Source organism: Schistocerca americana, chromosome 4 (assembly GCF_021461395.2).
Source record: "Schistocerca americana isolate TAMUIC-IGC-003095 chromosome 4, iqSchAmer2.1, whole genome shotgun sequence".
NCBI lineage: Eukaryota > Metazoa > Arthropoda > Insecta > Orthoptera > Acrididae > Schistocerca > Schistocerca americana.
This window is the reverse complement of record NC_060122.1, coordinates 820105684-820122858: the sequence shown is the minus strand read 5'-3', so window position 1 is coordinate 820122858 and position 17175 is coordinate 820105684. Positions and strand designations below refer to the sequence as shown.

The following is a 17175-nucleotide window of genomic DNA, read 5'->3' as shown; positions in this document are numbered from 1 at the left end:
TCTGTGTTCAGTATATCTGATGTCAATGTTTCTGCTTGTCAATCCTACATAAACTGTTTTGCAGTCTTGGCATGTCAGTTGATAAATACTAGATGTGTTTGTCTGTGGTTGTGTTGGTTGCTCTTAGTTTTCTCTGTATTGAGTTATCCTGTAGGCTATTTTAGTCCTTGTTTTTCGAATATATTACCTATTCTACGGGCTGCTTTGTTGTTGTGAGAGTGTACCCTTTGCTTGTTATTGTGTTTCTTGCTCAAGTGTGCTTCTATGTGTTGTGTGTGTTCGTGTTATACGTGTTTATGTTCTGTGTGTCTGTGTCAGTAAGATGGTGACAGATTGTATGTTTTTGTGTGCTGGGTGTCCCCTTCATTTTTGTTTTAATTTTGTGATTCAGTTTCTCTGTAATCGTATCTATTCTCCACAGTTATTTGTTTGATTGCCGATATACTAGCCTGCATTGTTTGGGTCTTACCATTGTTTCAGATATTTTGCTTTGAAATTGAATGAGGAAGATGCTAGCTAGGAGTCCACTGACTGGTACTTAGGATGCATTTACACGAACCATAGAAACTTCACATTGCCGACAATATGGCATGGAAATGTTATCTGGAAAGATTGTTGGCCATAATATGTTCGGCGATGTAGCCAGCTACAGTTTCTCGGCCAAGTTTGCAGCATTATGTTTCCTGACCGACAGTTTTTATGAATACATGGCCCATAGCACTGCCGCAGTATTGACGACGGTGAACTAGTGGAAGCAAGTGCAGCTCCTCTGCTTTTACGTGGCACAAGGACAAAAGTTTACTAGACTTTGTGTATTTGCTGGGCACAATTCCGCATTTTAAATAACTGGGGAGCGTATAGTTCCACTTTCTGTACAATCACGGTCATATGTTTTGTTTGAACAGTAAGTTCAGTTGTAGGGCAATTTAGCTAGCCGGCAGCACCACAGAGTGTACATCATTCGTTTGTGAATTATCGTACGAGCTTCTAACTAGAAGCGATTCTTTTGATTTACTTGTGTGCTTAGTAGTTTAATTATTAAGTTTATTGCACGTTTGTGCATTTGCCAAGCACTAGGCTACTGCAGCTTGATTGTGACTACTTCTAACATTTTGACTTAATTCCCACTTTATTCTACATGATATCCTTATCCCACTAGTCAGCCACCCAGGCTGCCTTTTACTGCTAGTACCACGTTTAAAACGTTTTAAAGGAAAGCAACTCTCAAAGACCATGAGAAATGTGTTACAGAAAGCATTATATTTATCATCTATGTCATTGGCATTATAAACATCCTGGCACTCTCGTTCCTTAACAAGGTTTAAAAAACTCTCTATTGCCGTTGGATTAGCTTTCCTACATAGTCTGTAATTATATGTGACTGGCCATTCATCCTTTTACTAACAGAATGCCCATCTAGTTATGAAGAATGAATAAAAATACTATCTATAGCTGTGCCACTGTTCCCCCTGCACTGTAGTTGGAAAAAACACAGTCTGCATCAGATCATATGAGTTTAGGAAACCTACAAACATCCTTTTTCTTGCAAAACCATATACAAAATTAATATTGAAGGCACCACATATAACTAATTTCTGGTACTTCCTATAAAGTGAACCAAGAACCCTCTCTAGTTTGAGCAGAAGTGCTCGTAAGTTAGATTGAGGGGACCTGCACAAAATTCAACTGCCCCTGCACAACATTCAAATTTCTGTTCAGTGCAGTGCTGTGATACATGTATGGACTCAAACAGAATACTGTTTTTTGCGTACATGGCCACACCCCCACTCCGCAAGGAACTCCTTGAAAAACAGCCATCTAATCTGTAACCTGGCAAAGGAAGCTTCTGACATGTCAACTTTTTTTAAAGTGGTGCTTCGATATACCAATAATGTCAGAGTCAACATCTATAAGCTGTTGACTAACTTTATCTCTAATACCTCTTATATTTTGCTGAAATGTCCGCCCCCGGCAGCTGAGTAGTCGTGCCATACAGCTAGTGCAGTAGGTAGTGTTTATAGCCGGCACGGTAGCTCAGTGTGTTTGGTCAGAGGGTTCCGTGCCCTCTGTAATAAAAAAACTGAGTTAATCGATCAACAACGAACTTCAATGGATGTCTTACGACGTCCGCCCCGAGCAGATGCAACGAGCAAAACCGAACAAAATGAGATTAAAAAAAGAAAAAAAAAAGTGGTCAGCGCGACAGAATGTCAGTCCTAAGGGCCCGGGTTCGATTCCCGACTGGGTCGGAGATTTTTCTCCGCTCAGGGACTGGGTATTGTGTTGTCCTAATCATCGTCATTTCATCCCCATCAACGCGCAAGTCGCCGAAGTGGCGTCAAATCGAAAGTCTTGCACCTAGCGAACGGTCTACTCGACCGGAGGCCCTAGTCAAACGACATTTACATTTTGATAAAATATGCTAATTCCTTCTCTACTCGGATACCTGACCTCCTCTGGAGGTGATTCCTTAGTCAGAGGAACTTCCTTTAAGCAGGTATACCTATCAGCTGACTTAAATCTAAAAAAGGTGCAGCTGTAAAACCATCTACTAGAGGAATTTTTCCATGCCATGTTTATGGCAACACTACTCCAGCGACATATTAATGTATAACACGGCATGCGGCCTATGTAAACGAACTTTTACACTAAACCTTTTCGAAACCAAAGACGTGTGAAACAGCATATTTGTTACAGTCAGGTCGCCTTCTAGTTGACACGATGTACGATGTCCATCCTTTCAGTCCTATGTGTCGTTTCTGTCCTCATCCTTCCAAGATCTTTCCAGTGCTTTCTGTCACTTCCTCCATCCAGTTGCTCCTCAGATTTACTCAACGTCTTCGACCTCCTGTTCTTCCGAGCATTACAGCTTCTTTTAGTGTGTCTTTTGCTCTCATGATATCCCCAAAGTTTCTTAATGTCATGTGCAGTATTTTGTCCTCAACGATTTAATTTTGTTCCAAGACTGTTTTATTTTTTACTTTTTCAGTCGTTGAAATCGTTAGGATCCTTCTCCAAGCACACATTTCAAAAGATTCGATTTTCCTGCGATCCAGTTTTTCAATTACGGCAAATTGTCAGCGCTCATTTTCTGTTGTGGTGGCCGCAACTGAAGCCCAACCTCTCGGCAGCTCTGCCCTGCGCTGATGACGCGTTCTTGCAGAACTGGGGCTCGGGCGCGAAGCCTGGCGACGGCGACGCGGGCGGCGGCGGCGGCGGCGGCGGCGGCGCGGCCGGCGAGCGGTCGGACGATGACTTCCTGACGGCCTCGGAGTGCACGTGCACGCGCAGCTCGTCCTTCCACACGGCGTCCGAGTGCGCCAGCGGCGGCGGCGCGGCCTCGCCCTCCTCCTGGTGGGAGGAGGACCAGTCCGAGGAGCAGTCGCAGCCGCAACAGCTGGTCACCACCTCAGTAGAGGTCAGACCCTCTTTTTTTTCTATCGGAATTTCATTTCTACATCCACATCCATTCTCTGCAAATCTGTCAAGTGCGTGACAGTTGCTAGGAGTTTATCCCGTCCCATTCTGGAAGAGTGACTGCTCGAACGCCTCTATGTACGCTGCTCTTAGTCTAGTCTTGTTTTCGCGATCTCTAGACGGGCGATATGTAGAGTGTTATGGTATACACCTAGACTTCCCACGCACAGTTCGATCTTGAAATTTATTAAGCAGGTTTTCACAGGATAGCTTACGCCTATCTTCAAGCATCTGCCTGTTCAGTTCTTTCAGCATTTTTGTGATATTCTCTCTTAGGTCAAACTAACCAATAACCATTTGTGTTGCCCTTCTTTGAATATGTTCATGTCCCTGTAAGTCCTATATAGTGCAGGTCCCAAGCACTTGACCAATACTCTAAGTAAGATGCATCGCACGAGGTGTGTAAAAAAAAAAAAAAAAAAAGCGGCCTCTTTTTGTAGACTGATACTGCCTCCCTAGCATTCTACCAATGAACCAAATTCCGCCACTTGCTTTACCTGTGACTGAGTCTATGTGATTGTCCCATTGCGTATCTCTACAAATTGTTACACCTAGGAATTTCTGAGTTGACTGATTCTAATTGTAGCCCACTGATACTGTAGTTAAAGGATACAAAATCTTTTTTCGTTTTTTGAAGTTCAAAATTTTACATTTCTGAACATTTAAAGCTTATTGACATTCTTTTACTACTTTGAAATCTTATCATGTTCTGACTGAATATCTGTGCAATTTTTTAGACTATTTCATTATAGGCAACTGCATCGCCTCAAAAATGTCTGAGGTTACTATTAATATTTATGAAATATTCTTGGGTTATAAGCAGAGTCGTGGTGCTATGTTGAAAGTGCCTCTTGAAGAGATGTCGCAGCCAGGAGTGGTGTGGGATGATGAAGGCGGCAGGGTGGAGGGGGGGTTCGGGCACCGAGTCCAGCTGGTGTGTGTACTTCACCCGTTACCTCGGCTGCTTTCGTGTCAGTGCGTTCCTGCCGTACTTTTGCTAACTTCTTCTTCATTTCTTCTCCATTATCCTAGCAATCTTGACTGTAGCTTGTCCTGCAGATGGAAGACATGCCAGGTGCTTGGTGTCTTCTTCTGGACTGTTTTCATTTCTCTGTTTGTTTAGATGCAGAGAACTTCTTGTCTGTTTCTCTGAGTAGCCAATTTTGTGAAAGGTTTCACACACTTTCTGTAAGTCTGTAGGCAGCCTTTCCTTGTAGCATATGGCTAACACACTATTTACCAGGGTGGTCAGTACAGGTTTGTGATATGCTGGACGGTGGCAGCTATTGGCGTTCACGTCTAGATGCATGCATGTCTTCTTCCTGTAGATAGAATGGCGCATTAGAGTGGCGCATCATGCCATCAGGGTTCTTCTTTATCAGTATGTCTAGAAACATTGAGTGTCTGCTTCTACCTCCATGAGGAATCTGACATTGGCATCTATGCTGCTGAAGTGGCACAAAAATCCTTGTAGGTTTCCTTCATCATGCGGCCAAACCTTGAAAGTGCCGTTCACATATCTGTAGAATCCCTTTGGTTTCAGGCACGTGGTTTTGAGAACTGTTTCCTCAATGCGAACTGTTCTGGCGTAATGACAAGCACCGGCATAAAGATCAAGAACAATACAGCAGTGAGGGCTGTGAGACGACGTCAAAAGATTGCGATGACTAGCACTAGAGGGGATCCCTCAAACACTCCTTTTGTCAACACTGGAAGTAGGTGTTGGTGAATGTGTCTCAAAACATTTTCACCGTGTTGTTGTTGTTGAAATGACTCTCCAATAACACCAAAGAATATAAGAGACACATGATGTCGAAGCTTACTACATAATCCTCATCCAGACATATCTCTACAAACACTTTCACAACCTCTGTCGAGTTTTTGATGTTCAAATGGTTCAAATGGTTCAAATGGCTCTAAGCACTATGAGACTTAACATCTGAGGTCATCAGTCCCCTGGACTTAGAACTACTTAAACGTAACTAACCTAAGGACATCACGCACATCCATGCTCGAGGCAGGATTCGAACCTGCGACTGTGGCAGCAGCGCAGTTCCGGACAGAAGCGCCGAGAACAGCTCGGCCACAGCGGCCGGCAGTTTTTGATGTGGTGTGGGCTGTACCCACTACCAGTTTTCGTAGCTATGCCAGGCGTTTGGCTATGCCATATGATGGCGAATTTATAGTGTTTGATATAGGACATAGTAGAACTCCTGCTTTGTGAAGTTTTGGTGGGGTGGTACTGGTGCTCCAGAGTACAGCATTTGACAATATCCTTGTCCAGTCCTGCATCATTGTGGAGTGAGATGATCTTCCTTGTCACATCAGGTCTAGTATTAGACAAACATATGGTCAGAATGGTGTATCCAGAGAATAGGCTCCACCACAGTGCTCATCTTGGCCAAACAGATAAGTCTGTAGTAGCATATCACATCATCAACAAACGATACATGTCTGTTTTTGAACGAACAAAGATGCTGTGCCATGCTAATAGGATCAGGGATTCTGTCATCAAAGAGGCTGTGAAAACATGAGTACACGACGATCTTGTCAACTGGGATAACAGTTTCCTACTGAGCTTCGTACCGGGTGTGGCATTAGCAAAAATAAATCAGGAACGCTCTGAGGTGAAAGCAGCGGAGGTAGCATGCGGAACAGACAGGCAACACCAGGACCCCCTTTTAGCCCACTGGATTTCCCCCCCCCCCCCCCCCCCCCGCCAACACCGCCATCAGCTGCAACACCTCTTCTGGGGGACACTGCTGGACATATGAACCTGACACTTCACCTGAAGTTCACAAGAAGGCAACTCGTTGAAACATTATGACAACATGAAGCCGCAACTTGGCTGATAAATCAAGAAAAGTTCACAAAAGAAATCTGGCAAGACAGCCTGCATTCCCACTAATAACACTGTTCGACATGGGTTCTATTTCTGATATTAAAGTATGTGCTTCTAGACCATTTTACCGTGGGAAATTCAAATATGTAAACAAAATATCATTGTCAGGGATACTTTTTATGTAATATGCATATATATGTATATTCACAATTCATGGCAAACACACAGATGTTATAGAGAAATACAGGTATGGTGCCGCATCCAATAGTGATAGAACATGATAATTTCTTGTGCAACAGCAGGTGGGAAGAATCAGACATCATTAGGTTATCCCCCGCCACACCTACGTCATTAAGACTACCTGAAACATCTCATTAACTCGAACGGCGACAGCCGGTCGCTGCCTCGGCAGTAAAGCTTCACGCCTCCTAGGGGCAGGTGCATCGAGTTTACAACAGTGGTGTTAGCCGCAATTTGTGTCAGTCTTAACGAGTGGGTGTTTTGGCTGACAAGTAACTGTCTGTCATATTTCCGAGCACGGTTTAATTTCTTAGTTCCTGTGTGTAAACTGATTGAACCTGGTGCTGAAGGTAAAATGACTGCTTGTTTTTACACATCAGCGTTCCTCTAGTTCCCTTCTATTAATTTAATACAGATGTATTACCAAAGTGGTATTTTTAAATTTGCAGAAATGCCATGTCGTCGTGGAGGTCGATATAAGCCAGACAACTTATGCTACATCTGTGGGAAGTTCACTTTTGCCAGAAATAGGAAGAGCATTTCTTCAGTCATAAAGAAAGCATACAAACATTACTTTGGAGTAGAGGTAGGAGACCAAGATAAAGAATGGGCACCACATTTCTGTTGTGCTACATGTTACTGCTAACTAATTCAGTGATGGAAAGGTAAAGAGAATGTGGCGTTGTTTGCTGTTCCCATGGTGTGGAGGGAGCCTAAGGACCATGTTACTGATTGTTATTTCGGTCTAACAAAAATTCAGGGTTTTACAAACAAAAATTCAGGGTTTTACAAACAAAAAGTCAAAGAGGCACATTGTTTACCCAGATCTGCCTTCAGTGAGAATGCCAGTGCAGCATTCCGACAACCTTCCAGTACCTTCAAGAGCTCGAGGTCAAAATCCAAGTGACAGTGAAATAAGCAGTACTGAAGAAATCACAGATGATGAAAAAATGGTTCAAATGGCTCTGAGCACTATGGGACTCAACTGCTGCGGTCATTAGTCCCCTAGAACTTAGGACTAGTTAAACCTAACTAACCTAAGGACATCACAAACATCCATGCCCGAGGCAGGATTCGAACCTGCGACCGTGGCGGTCTTGCGGTTCCAGACTGCAGCACCTTTAACCGCACGGCCACTTCGGCCGGCACAGATGATGATTCTTTATATTACTACACAAGTGAGTCATCACCACATTTGTTAACACAGGCAGATTTAAATGATTTAGTACGTGATCTAGGACTAAGTAAACAAAAGGTGCAGCTGCTTGGTTCAAGATTACAAGAGTGTAATCTGCTGCACCAACGTACTAAAATCAGTGTGTTCAGGCACAGAGAACATGCCTTTATTTCTTATTTTTCAACTGACAAAGCACCGACATTTTGCAATGACGTTGCTGGCCTGATGAAAATGCTGAACTTCACTTATATTTCACAGGAGTGGAGACTTTTCATAGATGCATCGAAAACAAGTCTGAAGGGTGTTTCGCTCCATAACGGAAATAAAATACCCTCTGTTCCAGTAGCTTTAATTACGAATTCGTACAAAGGATGCTAAATTCATTAAAAAACAATGAACACAAATGGAAAATATGTGCAGATTTAAAGGTAACTGCTATGGTACTGGGAACTCAACAAGGCTACACAAAGTATGCCTGTTTTCTTTGCGAGTGAGATAGTTGAGACCGAAATTCTCACTACGTGAAAAAGAAATGGCCTAGGTGAAGATGGAAAGTTGGCGAAAAGAATGTACAACGTGAAAGTCTGGTAGCTCCTGAATATATACTACTTCCACCGCTTCACATCAAACTTGGCCTGATGAAACAATTTGTGAAGGCCATGGATCCAACAGGCTGTGGGTTTGCATATCTAGCTACCAAATTCCCCCGCCTTTCAGCTGCAAAAATAAAGGAAGGTGTATTTGCGGGCCCACAAATCAGGGAGCTGCAGAAAGGTGCAAATTTTGAAGCATGTTTAACTGATAAAGAAAAAACTGCATGGGACTGTTTCAATGGTGCAATGCAATGCAATGGTGAAGGATATGATCAAAGCATATCAGGATTTGGGGTGCAATATGTCTTTGAAGGTACATATGATGGACTCTCATCTGGACTACTTCACAGAGAGTTATAGTAACCGATCGGATGAACATGGGGAAAGATTCCATAAAGACATTTCTACCATAGAAAGGCGCTATGAAGGGAAGTGGGTACCTTCTATGTTAGCAGATTATTGCTGGAATATCATTCGAGAGAAGAAAGATTCACAATACAAGAGAAAAAAGTGATGTGCATTACAAGGCAGTGGCTCATTGTTTGTCAATTTTCTGTAATTTCTCATGTCAAATAAATGCTTCAAAGTGTATACACAAAGGTTACTGTGTTATATGTTAGATCCCACCCTCCATTAATGTGATGAACTTATAACATCATAAAGATGTGCATTTGTTTGTTGAATTTCACCTCACATTTGCTGCACCATATCAGAAACTGAAAAGAGAAATAAAATTGCGATTACTCATAAACTATCCCTGACAGAAAAAAACCAAAAACAGTTTTCAATTCAGCACTCAAAATACAACTAGGATCACAATATTCTTTATCAGAAATAGAAAAAAAGTTTTTTTTTTGTAGAACAGTGTAATGTCTACAAGACCGTCAATATACAATGTGAACAGAAATGGTTCCATTCGTATGGTTGTTTGGCGTACAATATGATGTTCACTTTAGAGCCTCTTGTAGGTTGCTCTTTAACCACTTAGACACACTAACAGCAGCCTCACAGCACTTTTTTTTTAAAAAAAAATCTTATGAAGTTTGCTATCAACAATTAATCACAGTTTGAATATAACAGTTAACATCCATATACACAATACTGAACTGATAAAGAACATACACTATCCACCACTCAGCCTTAATGTGACACAGACTTGACTACGTTATTCAGCCATAAAAATCTTTTGGTACTGACCATGTGCTGGCAATGGCTTAATTCGGGTGTGAAATGGGGGGTCATGGGATCAGCACACAGCTCTCCTGGCCACTGTTAGCTTTCCAGATCTTGCAGCTGCTACTTCGCTCTGAAGTAGCTCCTCACTGACATCACAAGGATGAAAGCACTACATTCGAGCCCTCCCACTGAGGAAACATACCTGGCAGTACCAGGAATCAAATCTGGGCCCTTCACATAGCAGTCAAACACACTTACCACTCAGCTACTGAGTCAGGAACAATTGTGTTATATGGAAAGTGCAAATAACTAAACTACTTTTAACAATGATAAAATTGAACAGATGTAAGGGTAATGGATGCCTTACTCCTGGGTTTAAAGTATTTTATGCTCAGAAGATATACACCATTGCCTAATGTGGAGGAGAAGCTGTAGTCAAGAGCTGGAACTCCATTACCAACAGTACTGCAGTATTGTTAAATCTTCCATCCTGATATTAAAAAAAAGTGACATATATGTACCATGATCATAAAGTGAAACACTCCAAGAATGTTACAGACATGTCAGTCTTGCTGTTTCTCTGGTCAAACAACAGAGGGACAGAGTTAATGCTACTTGTTCATCTATTGGTAATTAATATTTACTATCTATAACCTGTGACAGTCATCTGCATCTGCCCTGCATCCCAAGGTTTTAAATGTCCTTGCACAGCACTCTATTGTTGCATTTGTGCTTTGAAAATGAAAGAGTGTGCATCTGTTGAAATATCAGTAGCTGTCAAAGATGTTGTCTGACTGCATTTCCCTAAGTCATTTTAATATGCTCCATCATAAATTCCACAAAATCTTACACAGCTTTCTGAAGTTTACAGTGAATGTGATGCAGCATGTCATTCACATGCAGGTAGAAATATGATCCACCTGACCATACAACATATTTCCACTTAACCACATTCTTCTATTTGTTAGCGGTGTACGCAACCCCCTCTCACATGCAGTTAGCTCAAAATATCCATATAATACAATTTTACACAGACCATTCATTCCAAAATAAATAAGGGAGTCTTACTAAAAATCCTATCTCATCTGGAAGTGAGTTGCAACCAGGAATAGTCTTGATCTAGTATCATCTTCTTTTGGTTGCAACTTTAATGAAAATGTTTTGTAGGCCAGGATAGAATATAGTGTGACATAACTACAAAATTTGTCACTTACTTATTTGATAATATTTGGTATGTCTAAAGACCATTACAACCTTTTTGGTCACATGCATATTGTGCTCTATATAATATACAGTGAGTCAGAAACCTATTAGTTTCCACCACCATTGTTGAAATTCTGAATACTAGCATACATTCCTCATTCACTTGCCTCCAGCTCCACCACATTTTTGTTTGATGAGCTTATTTCAAGAAGGAGGCAAAAGAACAGAAATACAGTTTCATGATAGTGGTATTAATATTATGATTAACCCTTTTTTATTCTGTTAGTAACATTTACAAAGAAAATAGACATGCAAGAAATTTACATTTTGAAAATATATGTTCCACATGTACAGTGTTTTTATTTAATTTTTTTATCTTTTATTCTTTGCTACTAGTTTAGGCATTGTAGCCCCATTCTGAAGCAATCATTTCTTGCCCATCAGCAAAGCTTTTATGCTGGGATCTGGCATCATCGTCGCTAAAACTTTGGCTGTGCTCAGTGGTGATGTTGGATCCCAACCTGACAGCTTGGCTGATGAGTGCAGAAATGAATGCTTGAGAATGGAGATGAAACCTGTAAATTAGTCACAAAGAATAAAAATTAATAAGATGGAAACAATGTAGATGAGGAATGTATATTTCCAAACAGTATGTTTGTGTTTGTTTGTGTGTCTATCAACCTGCCAGCGCTTTCGTTTGGTAAGTCACATCTTCTTTGTTTTTAGATATATTTTTCCCACGTGGAATGTTTCCCTCTATTATATTCAAACAAATACTTTATCAGCTATGAACTCCCAAATAAAATTCTACTTAAAAAGCAATCAAGAAGATTGACCTACAAGCACCATTAAATACATTAAACAAGCTACTTAGCATAAAATTTGGGAAACGGATAAATAAATCAAATCAAATAAATAAAAAAATGATTAGAGTTACACAGAGAGGGATACTGAAATTCCAAAGATCAAAACAGCTAATAGAAGAAAAAGTGAAATAATTCTGCTCTCTAGAATGCAGAAGTATAGAAGATGACTGGCTAATGTATGCAAGGCATTAGAAGCGAATTGGTACCAATGAAAGAGCTCTTCTGGCATCACACATTTATGCAGGAGTGAGAAACACATTTCACAAACTATGTGTCTGAAGTATAACAGGACTGTATGCACAATTGAAACATGAAAATGAGCAAAACTAGAGAAAAAAAACTGGACACATTTTAAATGGGCCCTATCTACATCTAAATGGGTACTCTGCTTTGCCATCATCTACTATCTGGTGGAGGGTATCTTGGAACACTTCTAGTCATTTCATTTACTGTTTCACACACAAATAAAGTGAGGGAAATATGACTGGCTATATGCTCCAGTGTGAGCCCCATATTCCTCTTACCTTTGTGATCCTTATGCAAAAAGAGGAATCATTCCACAGTCAGCTTAGAACACGATTCTCTAAATTTTCTCAGTAGTATAATGATGTTAACAGTTAAGCGGACAAATAAAGAATACAATAAAGTGATACTATAAAGAATAGACAGCACAAATAAAACCCTGGTACACTGTTACTGAAGAAGGGTCACGTATATAATAAGGAATCCAAAAACAGTTAATGGTTGTTTCAAATAGGAGAGTGTGGAGGGAGGGGTGGAATATAAAGGTGCATAAAAATTTGAATATGTGTGTGGATTAAAGACATTTGGTGTAGTAAGTATGAAGGATGAGAACGTTATACATTCTAAGTGCCATTTTTTTCACAAAATGAGTTTCTATCATTATTGTGTTCATGGTATTCTGTTGCATAACACCAGAGATGTCCAAAGGAGCAAACTGTAAAGAAAATGTTTCAAACATTCAATACTAAATGGCGAGACACGGTCTCTGGGCCAGGCAATGCTTTCCTTGGGCATACCAAGTGCCATGCATCAAGGTTGCCCCCATTTGTCTGATGCATACTTTGTGTGGTAAGCAGAGTGGATGTAAGCTTTTGTATCACTAAAACATGCTTGTAATGGAAGGAGATAATTTGGGTTTCAAAAATAATACACTACTGGCCATTAAAATTGCTACACCAAGAAGAAATGCAGATGATAAACTGGTATTCATTCGACAAATATATTATACTAGAACTGACATATGATTACATTTTCACACAATTTGGGTGCATAGATCCTGAGAAATCAGTACCCAGAACAACCACCTCTGGCCGTAATAACGGCCTTGATATGCCTAGGCATTGAGTCATACAGAGCTTGGATGGCGTGTACAGGTACAGCGGCCCATGCAGCTTCAACACGATACCACAGTTCATCAAGAGTAGTGACTGACGTATTGTGACGAGCCAGTTGCTCGGCCACCATTGACCAGACGTTTTCAGTTGGTGAGAGATCAGGAGAATGTGCTGGCCAGGGCAGCAGTTGAACACTCCCTATATCCAGAAAGGCCCGTACAGGACCTGCAACATGCGGTTGTGCATTATCCTGCTGAAATGTAGGGTTTCGCAGGGAGCGAATGAAGGGTGGAGCCACGGGTCGTAACACATCTAAAATGTAACATCCACTGTTCAAAGTGCCATCAATGCGAACAAGAGATGACCGAGACGTGTAACCAATGGCACCCCATAACATCAGGCCGGTTGATACGCTAGTATGGCGATGAAGAATACACACTTCCAATGTGCGTTCCCGCAGTGTCACCAAACACTGATGCGACTATCATGATGCTTTAAACAGAACCTGGATTAATCACAGAAAAAGACATTTTGACATTCGTGCACCCAGGTTCGTCGTTGAGTACACCATCGCAGGCGCTCCTGTCTGTGGTGCAGCGTCAAGGGTAACCGCAGCCACGGTCTCCGAGCTGATAGTCCATGCTGCTGCAAACGTCGTCGAACTGTTTGTGCAGATGGTTGTTGTCTTGCAAAAGTCCCCATCTGTTGACTCAGGGATCGAGACACGGCTGCACGATCCGTTACAGCCATGTGGGTAAGATGCCTGTCATCTTGACTGCTAGTGATACGAGGCCTTTGGGATCCAGCACGGAGTTCCGTATTACCCTCCTGAACCCACTGATTCCAAATTCTGCTAACAGTCCTTGGATCTCGACCAACGCGAGCACCAATGTCGTGATACGATAAACCGCAATCGTGATAGGATACAATCCGACCTTTTTCAAAGTCGGAAATATGATGGCACGCATTTCTCCTCCTTACACGAAGCATCACAACAACGTTTCACCACGCAATGCCGGTCACCTGCTGTTTATGTATGATTAATCAGTTGGAAACTTTCCTCATGTCAGCACGTTGTAGGTGTCACCACCGGCGCCAACCTTGTGTGAATGCTCTGAAAAGCTAATCAATTGCATATCACAGTATCTTCTTCCTGTCGGTTAAATTTCGCATCTGTAGCATGTCATCTTTGTGGTGTAGCAATTTTAATGGTCAGTGGTGTAAAAACAGCAAACAGCAATACTATGAACGTATCCCATACACATGCATCTCAAACAGTTATAAAAAATTCTCACTCTGGAATACAGGAATGTTAAAAATGCAGGACAGTTCTGTAGTATGAAAATATTTTCCCTATTTTCTTGATAGAAATAAATTATGTACAAAAAGAGATACAGCGTTTTTTGATACTCCTGACAAACATGAGATTTGACACTTAGAATGTTTGACATTTCCACTGCTTATATGTAGAAATGCCAACCATTGTTCAAAACAGGGATGAATATAGATTGCACTTAATACATTTCACAAATGAAGTGTGGAAAGCTAACAACCATTACGCAATTTTTGTAAGTTCAAGAGTAAATCACTAATTTGACAAACAAATTAGTTCCTAGTGTAACCTACTGATGTTTCATAGGGTCAAAATTGGTCTTTGGGTTGGACAGTACAGAAAATACATTTGCTTTTTTCAATCAACAGTGCTTGTTTTGTGCATATGAGTGTTATTATGCTGGTAAAATATAAATCCCAATCAAAATCATTGTGGCAGAGTGGGAAATATCATATTGTCTAAGACATTTTCACTAATACCTTGAAGCAAAACTAACCTGGATTTCGTAGTCTCGTCCTCGCTAGCACTAATCTTGATGGCCACGAAGTGAAAGTTTTAATGAGTGCAAGATGGTGTTTGCTCAGAGTTGTACAGAAAACCATATTTTAAATTACATTAACACACAAATTTTATTTCCTTCAAAGTTCAGTTATTAAGTATGGCAACGAGTTTATTTGCTATGAAAAAATGATTACTGCAAATACGGAGATCAAAACATGCACAACCTAACATTCACTATCCAGTGGTGAAGTTGATTGTTCTCTCATGGCACCAAAACACAGTACCCATTTACACAAAACTGTCAGAGTTTACTCTTAGTACTATCCTGCAGTAATCTGTTAAAAGAATACATTTCACTGGTTCATTTAAGCCAATTCATACAATAAATCACTGAGTTCAACAGTATCTCAATTTGATGACAGTAACATTCCACACTCTTGCTAAATACTACACAGTTGCATTTAAAATGCCTGTTAATTTTGGCTATAGATATCACTTGAAAGTTTTACACATTAAAATTTTTGAGTTTTGTTGTTGCCGGTGTGCATACATTAACATATAGTATGTACGTAATTGTGGTGTAAGCTGTACAAAGACTGCATCAAACATAGATCTTAATTGTCAACACTCAAACCATGAACTGCCAGTTTTGGGTAACGTCCAAAAACTTACTGACAGGTTTAAAAATAAACTTTTTTGTAAATAAGGTTATGCTTTGAAAGCCATTTCGCCTGGATTTTACTGTTTCTTTTTGGTGAACTACAGTACAAGATAAATTGAGGCTTTGGTTTATAGAAAACATTACTGGTCAGCAATTTAGAAAAAGACAGGGTCATTATTATCTTATGCAATGTGAATCCCATAGGTTAAATGTCTGAACGCCATATTGGAAATCATTGTAAATTACAGTACACGGACTTATTAATTAGTTTAGAAATTTATTAGTACTGTGTACTAATAAACCCCACTCTCTCCTCAATGCACCATACACTTACCTTTGAACCTGTGATGCAATGGAAGCAGTAGCTGACAAGGATGTCTGACAATTTTTTCATACAACTAGCTTTAGCATTCATTGTTCAATACCAGCTAATTTGATAGGTATGCTTCCATGACACTTCTGCTACACAACACTGCTAATAATGTACCTGAGCAAAAATATTATTCGTTACTAACTGTTCAAAACCTTCAAATTCTCCCTGTTGATTGAACTGACAGAGCGCATGTATACTGTATTGACACAATGTATCTATTCTTGGACACTCTTTGGTTCATAGCACCATAAGACACAGACCAAATTCAGATGGATGTCAGCTTATTTTCAGCAACATACTGCATATTCTCTAACAGTAATGTTATTATGCTACATCAATACTCCACAGCTCTCTATCTTCCTCTCGACAGGTATTGTTGTTAGTGCTTAAAAACAATAATGACATGTAAAGCTTTTGAAGGATATGCTGTTGCTACTACAACTGCTTGAAGTGTCGAAGTGAATAAATTACACCACCAAAATTTCAGTCACTTGATGACAGATAAGAAACGATTACTTCTGTTGGTAAATTAGCCTTCCAAGGAGCTTTCTTAGCTTTTCTAAAATTTGTCTGTTGATAACTGTTTTCACAAATCTGCTATTCTCAGTATCATCTATGCAAATGAAACTAAATTTCAGTACAGTATAAACACTTCACTTCATGAAATGCTATGATATACTATCTCCAAAAACCATGTTTAGTGTACTAGGAATATCAACAATGTTGAAAAAGATAGATACCTACTTACCATAAAGATGGCACATTAAGTGCAGGCAGGCACAATTAAAAGATATTTACACAAAGTTTTCAGCCACAGCGTTCATCAGAAAAACAGAAGCACACACCATTCAGTCGCAAAACAAGCGCACCCCGCGCACACAACCGCCAACTCCAGCAGCTTGGGTCAGAATGTAACTATCACGTGGGATGGAAGCAGCAATCTGGATGGGGTGGAGAGTGCATAGCAGTGTACACATAGTGAGGGGGAGGAGGGGGGGGGGGGAGGAGTGCTGTCTGGCAGAGTGTGCAGGGACTAGAATTCCAACAGGTGCAGCTTCGGAGACTATGGGGTAGGAAGGTAGGGAAAATGGAGTGAAAAAGGAGAGGAGAGGGGAAAGTTGAATGGATTCATTGGCAGAAGGTGGCAAACAAAGAGGATGGATGATGAGAATGGGGATGAGGTGATAGGACAGAGGGGTGGGAACTGTTGAATGAATGGTGTGGGACAGTATGTTTGCATAAGTTGAGGCCGGGTTAGTTACAAGAGTGGAGATTGTGTTGTAAGGATAACTCCCATCTGCACATTTCAGAAAAGCTCAGGTAGTAAAGCAGCCATTGAAATCAAGCAAGTTATGCTTAACTGCGTGTTGTGCCA

At 40.7% G+C, this 17175-nt stretch overlaps 1 protein-coding gene across 2 annotated transcripts in view; it reads left to right on the top strand.

The window, feature by feature from the left end:
- Nucleotides 1–3250: 3250 nt before the first annotated feature.
- Nucleotides 3251–17175, top strand: part of LOC124613951 (muscle M-line assembly protein unc-89) — a 722488-nt gene continuing 708563 nt past the window's right edge. For both annotated transcript variants that reach the window (XM_047142722.1, XM_047142721.1), the window contains exon 1: nucleotides 3251–3418. The gene's annotated coding sequence lies outside the window, so the exon portion shown is untranslated. The remainder of the gene's footprint in view (nucleotides 3419–17175) is intronic.